This window comes from Delphinus delphis, chromosome 1 (genome assembly GCF_949987515.2).
Source record: "Delphinus delphis chromosome 1, mDelDel1.2, whole genome shotgun sequence".
In the NCBI taxonomy this organism is placed as follows: Eukaryota; Metazoa; Chordata; class Mammalia; order Artiodactyla; family Delphinidae; genus Delphinus; species Delphinus delphis.
In genome coordinates this window covers 12,742,836-12,750,861 of record NC_082683.1, presented here as the reverse complement: position 1 = coordinate 12,750,861, position 8,026 = coordinate 12,742,836, and positions in this window count along the sequence as shown.

Here is an 8,026-nt window from a genome sequence, read left to right as displayed (position 1 = left end):
CTTCCACACTCTGCCCCTCAGTCTCCCCATCTGTAAAATGAGAGCATATGACTGGGTCAGAGATGGCAACATACATAGCACACAGGCCTCTTCTCTCCCTTCCAGCTCTCATGGCAGACATTGCTAATTGATCCCAGTGTGCTTTCCTGCTGAAACACATCTCAGCCTCAGCTACGTAACTCCCAACAGCCACCAAACACCAAGGATAGAAGTGCCAGAGAAGATGAAATATTTTGCCTTCCCACGACTAAGGCAGCTCAGGTTCTGCCCAGCTCTGCCAGTTCAGCCAATATCTTCCAATTCTCCCAGAGCCCCCAGCCCTGTGATTTGTCTGCTCCTGGAAAGGATCCTCCATCATGATGGGTAAGACCGCTGGGCCAAGCCAGAGAGCCACAGGGCAGCCTCCTGCTGCCTCTTTCCTGGTGGTGAGAGGAAGGAGACTTAGCAAGCCCCCTAAAGACCTGATCCCCAAAGCAGCAGCTCCTAGCAGTGCTGCTTCCCAACCCTCCCCAGGGAGGCTTAGCACTCCTGCAATCATACATCGTCCACCTGCCCCCCAAGACCACATTGGCTCAGACCAAAGTTGCGAAAGGAAAGAAGTAGGAAGTAGGAGCCAGGGAGGAATCCCACAGAATTGTAGCTTTTCCATATTCATCGTGTTGTTGCATACCTCCAAGCCTTTACACATGCAGTTCCCTCTACTCTGACTGCTCTGCCCCCTTGTCTGCCTGAGGAACTCTCATTCATTCCTTGAAACTCTATTCACCTATCCTCTCCTTTGGGAGGCCTTCCTTGCCCTCCCTCTTAGCAGTCACCCACTTCTTCTTGGGTATGATGTCTGTGCACTGTGCACACACTTATCATTTCTGCTCGCCCTTGTAGTGATTTGCACACTTGTCTATCTCTCTCTCTGAACTGCAAACTCCTTGAAGGCAGAACTATGTCTTATTCCATCAGGGCCTTGGCACAGAGCGCAAACTCACTAAATATTTGTGGGTCTGTTGATCCAACCCCAAACCCTACCACCTGAAACGTTTAAAATACCCCAAGCTGATGAGACGGGGACAAGTATCATTAACCCCAATTTGCAAGTGACTCAGCTCAGGTAAAGAGGCATGCCAAAAAGCCACCTGCTCATGCCACTAGCTAAGTCAGGGCAAGGATCTGGGTGTCCAAGTTCCCCAACATTCCAAGGAGGGGAAGTGTTCCCTCCCTTTAATGCTGCATAAGAGTTGACCAACCCTGAGTGTCCATTCGTGTTTTTTCACTGTTTATATTCTGAGGCTGGAGCAGTTAATCCAAGGGGTAGGAGCTACACACTCATGCTACCATAGTCAAAAGTTTACACCATTTGTCCCAGCAAATGCCTTTCAAGAAATCAAAAACACAAAGTGCTAATATCTTTAATAAGCAAAAAGCGGTTACAATTAGATAAAAATAATAACTCAGTAGAAAAAATAGATAAAAGTCACAAACAGGCAAGCCTCGTGATTTCAGATCATTTCAACAATTATTCATTGAGCAACTACTGCATGCCAAGCACTGTTCAAGACATTGCAGGTGCATAGTGAACAAGACAAGGTCCCTGCTCTCATGGAATAACCTAGTGAGAAGGAGACAGGCAATAAGGTACAAATAAACATATATATCTCATACAGCAGGCAGTGATAAGTACTATGTAGCAAAGTAAAATACGGTGTTATGGGGACTTCCCTGGAGGTCCAGTGGTTAAGACTCTGCTCTTCCACTGCAGGAGGTGCGGGTTTGATCTCTGGTCGGGAACTAAGATCCTACATACTGCGTGGCACGGCCAAAAACAAAATTTTTTTTTAAGCTTTGGTTAAAAAAAAAAATACGGTGATACGATGAAGGTGATAGAGCTACTCTAGTTGGGATGGTCAGGAAAGATCTCTCAAGAAGGTGCTGAGCTATTTACAATAGCCAAGACATGGAAGCAACAAAAGTTTGCTTCCATCAACAAATGAATGGATAAAGAAGATGTGGTATATATACACAATGGAGTACTACTCAGCCATAAAAAAGAATGAAATAATGCCATTTGCAGCAACATGGACGGACCTAGAGATTATCATATTAAGTGAAGTCAGACAGAGAAAGACATATCATATGATATCATTTATATGTGGAATCTTAAAAACATGATATAAATGAACTTATTTACAAAACAGAAATAGACTGGGAATTCCCTGGTGGTCCAGTGGTTAGGACTTCGTGCTTCCACTGCAGAGGGCACGGATTTGATCCCTGGTGGGGAGACTAAGATCCCACATGCTGTGCAGCATGGTCAAAAAACCCAAACAAACAGCAATAGACTCACAGACATAGAAAACAAACTACTTATGTTTACCAAAGGGGACAGCAGCGTAGGGGGAGAGATAAATTAGGAGTTTGGGATTAACAAATACACATTACAATATATAGAATAGATAAATAACAAGGACCTACTGTATAGCACAGGGAACCATGTTCAATATCTTGTAATGAACTATAATGGAAAATAATCTGAAAAAGAATATATATGTATACATATATATGTATGTATGTACGTATGTATAACTGAATCACCTTGCTGTATACATGACACTAACACGACATTGTAAATTAACTATACTTCAATTTTTTTTAATGGTTTAAAAAAAAAGAAAGTGCTGATATCTGAATGATAAAAACACTCCAGAGGAGGGACCAGTGAGGTAGTACAAGGTCTCTAAGTAGGAATGAGCTCAATGTTCAGGACGCCAAAAGAAGGCCCGTGTGGCCAGAGAGAAGTGGGCAATGAGGGGAGTGTAGAGTACAAGAGGGGTCAAACGTGCAGGGCTCAGTAAGCTGGAGGGAGAGTTCAGATATGAGGGAGGGGGGAAACCACCAGAAGCAGGAGAAGGACATGATCTGGTTGCATTCTTTTTTTTTTAAATCACTTTGGCTGCTGTGTGGGAAGTTGACAAAAGTGGGGCCAGAGGGGAAGCAGGGAGCACAGTTAGGAGGCGCCCATGTCAGTCCAGGGGAGACGTGACGAGGACTTGGAATCAGGTGAATGTCTGGAGGTGAGGGTGGTAAGGATTCAGGATGTTTTGGGGAGAAATTGACAGGATTTGCTGATACCGGACTGGATTTGGGGATGAGGGGGAAAGAGGAATCAAGGATACTGTATATATTTTACCTGGGGTAGGTGGTGGTATTTTTCTTGGATGGGAAAAATGGCAGAAGCGGGGGCAGGGGGCGGGTGGCAGGAGCTGGTTTGGACAGAAGTTTGGATCTTAGTTCCCCGACCAGGGATCAAACCCATGCCTCCTGCAGTGGAAGCACACAGTCTAAACCACTGGATGGCCAGGGAAGTCCCCAGAAGTTTTATTTTTTTATTTTATTTTTGTTTATTCATTTTATTTCCTGGCCTACAAGTAAAATTAACCAGTTAGTCACTATACAGAAATACATTCTTATTTTACAAGAAATACAAATGGATGACATCCCTGATTTTGCAAGCTCAGTAAGTGTATTGAGTGGCTCTGGATTTCCCTATTTCCCTATGTCACCTGGTGACAGCCACCAGTGGAAAGACCAAAAAGGTAAAATTACTGGGCTTCCTAGAACTCTAATTTTAACTATTTTTAGGATTTCAAAGTGGGAGAAAGTGTCATCATTATTAATGCTGTGCCTATGCTAACATAACCTTTCAAGATTTAGAAGATAGCTGAAATATTGTGCATGTTTCAGTGTGAAAATTAATTTTTTAAAGTATAAATCAGGGAATTCCCTGGTGGTCCAGTGGTTAGGACTCAGCGCTTTCACTGCTGGGGCTGGATTCCATCCCTGGTCTGGGAACCAAAAGGTCCCGCAAGCTGCGAGGCAATAAATAAATAAATAAATATGTGATTCTCCCTGGGGGTGGGCAATAATAGTATTAGCTAACATTTGTTGAGCTTTTCGTCTGTGCCTGGAACGCTTTACATCAGGGGTTTGAGGTCAGATAATTCTTTGTCATGGGGCTGTCTTGAACACTGTAGGATGTTTAGCAACATCCCTGGCCTGTGCCCACTAAATGCCCGTAGCGCCCATGCACACGCACACGCACACGCACACACTCAGTTAGACAACCAAAAATGTCTCCAGACATTGCCTAATCATCCCCTGGGGTAAAATCACTCCTGGTTGGGAACGCTGCTCTACATAGATTCTCTCATATAATCCTCGCAAACACCCTATGAATTTGGTCATCATCCCCAATTTACAGATGAGGAAAACTGAGGCCCAGAATAGTTAAGTTCTTTTTTGGCCAGGGTAGGCTGGAGTGCCCATTGACCATCCATGGAAAGATACTGAGCAGGCAGGTATATGGATGCAGCTGGAGTTCGGAGGGGCAGTTAGGGTGAAAAGAGAGAGCCTGCAATTTGTAGTCACTGGGGTCTAGAAGGAATTGACACCAGGGGCTGGGGGAGGTCACCTGAGAAGGTAATGTCCCCTCTCTTATTTTTCTTTTTGGCCATGCCACACAGCTTGCAGGATCAGTTCCCTGACCAGGGATTGAACCCAGGCCACGGCAGTGAAAGCCCGGAATCCTAACCACTATGCCACCAGGGAAGTCCCCCCTCTCTTCTTTTGAAACACTTCATTCCTCCTGTTATCTCTGCTGTCTCCTGCATCACCAGTTTCTCTTTCTTTTCTGAATCATCCCCATAAGCAAACACAGAAAGTGTCACCCTCCCTTGATCTCACCTCCCCCTCCAGCTCACTGCCAGGGAGGGGGCAGGCTCCCCACCCCTCCTTGATGCTCAGGATGAGACATGCCCTCCAAGAGGGGTGCTGGTCCCAGGGAGGGGCATAGGAGGCTTCTGGGAGCTATTACTTACAGGGTTCATGGGACTGAAGCAGCAGCTCGTGTGTGAGACCTCGGTGTGGGAGTGAAGAGAGATCGTGTGTGTGTGTGTGTGTGTGTGTGCACGCACGTGTGCGTCTGGGCTGGCCTGGGTGAGCATCAGCCTCATCTGTGCACGTGGAGTCTGGTTAATGGGGGCAGAGGCCGAGGCTTCGACCCCTCACAGGCCCCTCTTAATCCAGGCCTGACCACCCCAGCCAGGAGCCATGCGTCCCAGCCCCATGGGGGCCCCAGGGCTCCACCTTACATCCCATGGCTTGTGAGGGCAGGAGGGTCACCCACCTGGCCCCAGGACAGAGGACACTCCTGCAGGCCACATGTGTGACTCCTGTCTTCTCTCTTGGGCACACAGAGGCCACACCCACAGTGGGACTAGAGGGTGACTGAGCTCCTCCTCGGGGTGTGGGATGCACTCAGCCCTGCTCTCGGTACCATCTCCCAGCCTCGCGATGGTGGAGCAGATGGAATGTCATGGTCCCTCAGTCACACCCTGAGGTGTGGAACTCCTGTTGGGAAAAGTCAAACCTGCCCCGCTGCAGCACTCGCCCCCACTTGGTCCTGGCTCTCCCCACCTGGCCAGCCTGAACTGATACTGTTACCAAACCAAACCCATTCACAGTAAAGCCAATCTACTGACACTGGTTGCAGTGAAGGAAAGGGCAGTGTTTATTGCAGGTGTCAAGCAAGGAGTACAGGTAGCTAATGCTCAAAAGACCCGAACTCCCCAGTGGATTTCAGAGAAGGGGTTTTAAAGACAGGGTGAGGGAGAGAGTTGCAGGGTCACAGTCAGCTCATGGACATTCTTCTGATTGGTTGGTGGTCACATAATCGGGAGTCAGCGTCATCAACCTTCTAGTTCCAGCCAGTCTGGGGTCTAAGTGGTCAGCATACAATTAACCTCTTCCACCTGGTGGGGGTTTCAGTATCTGCAAAACAGCTCAAAGGACGTGTCTCACAATATTATCTATAGCCCATAAGGAGGGACTAAAGATCCTTGCTTTGTTTTATGGTTAAACTATTATTTTGCCTTGCTTGGCTGTTTTCCTTTGTTTCTGCGTTTTTTCATTTCTCTGATTAAATTTGCTCTTTGGACCTCAGGGAAGGTCTAGGAGGCTAAAGCTTTTCTACAGAAAAGAGGCAGGGGACATGGCAGGGTTCTGCTCAGTTATGATACCTCTGTCAGCTCCTGCATTCATTCACTCATTCATTCATTCAGCACCTACCATGAGTTGGATCCTGTCCTGGGAACAGGAGCACAGCAGTGAACAAGACAGAGGGAATGACCCCTCCAGGCTCGCAGGGAGATGGTGCAGGACAGGCAATTACCAACACAAATAAGTAGGGCTGCCAGATAAACTACAGGACACCCAGTTAAATCTGAATTTCGGGTAAACAACAAATCAGTTTCCATGTCCCAAGCAATACTTGGAACCTGGGATAATTATCCATTGTTTATCTGAAATTCAGATTTAACTGGGTGTCCTGTGGTTTTTTGCCTACATAAGGTATTTTCAGCTGGTAACAAACAATCTGAGGAAACTAAGCTAGGGCGATTTTTGTGATAGAGAGTGATGGGGGCGGGGTCTACGTTAGCCAGGATGATGAGGGGGGATGGACCTGAATAAGGAGGAAGATCCCACCCACTTCCAATTTCTTCAGCTGTATCCTGGCTTCTAAGATTACACTCATTATCACTATAAAAACCTTAGAATTGTCCTGAGGAGCCAGGCAAAAGCGGAGAGATTCAGTGGATGTGATTCAGACGCCTGTAACAGGGTGGCCCCAAAAGGACGTCTTTGAACAGAGCTGAGAATAGAATCAAGGAGTAAATCCATCAGTTGAACCCAAACCCAAACCCAGACACTGAGCCTCAAATCTGACTTGAGAAATGGGGAGTATGTAAACTGAGCTCACAAGAGCCAGGCTACATAACCACTCCCTTTTTAGATGATGGGAGATCCTTTTCAAGTGATGATAAGGGGGACGCAAGTCCCATCAAGGTCATGGGCAAAAACCTAGGTCTAAGCCTGAGGTTTCTGTGGACGTTAGGGAAGCTTAGAGGAGATGATCACCCCAAAATGGCTTGGGAAGTCAACCCCAAAAGTTGCTTGAGGTGGAAAAGTCCTTGACTCAGTGAGCCCACCTCTCTTAAGCATGAAAAGAATTGAGTAAAAAAAAAATTTAAGAGAATCAAACATATAGTAGTTACATGTTTGTGTTAAAAAAAATAACGGGCACATGTTTGGAATTTTAAGTATTTGTAATATTTAAAAGAATGTGCTCTATGGGAATAACAGATCAGCCTTAAGTTTCTAATTTAAACTGCATAAACAAATCATTGATTGATTTAGACTTGTGATTTTTAAGTCAAAATCTTACTAAATTTGTCAACAGTATTAAAATAGTTATAAGAATTTAAATTCACCATATTTATAAACGTAATTATTAGATTTCTAAGATCTATTTAAGTGCTTGAGAGAGTTTTGTCATTAAAGCAAGTGAAGTATTTTAAAAAGAAACTGAATATATTAAATTTATAAGTGTAGTTTAAGATGTTTAAGCCTGTTTAATTAACCAAGATTATAGAAAAAACATTCATCCAATGCCCCCTTAAAATTATTTTAAAAGTTGCTATATTCGTAAAAGAAGATTTTTAAGCTAACTCAAAGACTAAAGTGAGATTGTTGAATTTATAAATATAATAAATTGAACATCATAAATTAACAATTTTTGAAAACCAAAGGAGAGTCCGAATACTTTTTTCTACTCAGAAAAGCCACCCTCAAGGACACCAAAAACTCACGTTGACACTCATGTAACAATAGCTGTGGAAATTAAAATCAGGTCACCTGCTCCCACTTTCCCAGTGATTTGAGGTCCTCGCAGGCGTCGCCAGACTGTCCAGATGGACTGGGCACTCTCTGGCGAGGCCCAGGGTCTCTGGACTGCTCATGTCACCTTCTACAGACAGCCAGCCTCTTGGCTTCAACCCTCATAGGCAATGCTGTATCCAGACCCCGCCCACCAGTAACAGCAGCACCTACTATGTACCAGGGGCTTTATGTGCTTTATCTCCTTTCATCGTTTCAACAATCATGTGAAGAAGATACTTTCAATCATCCGCATTATACA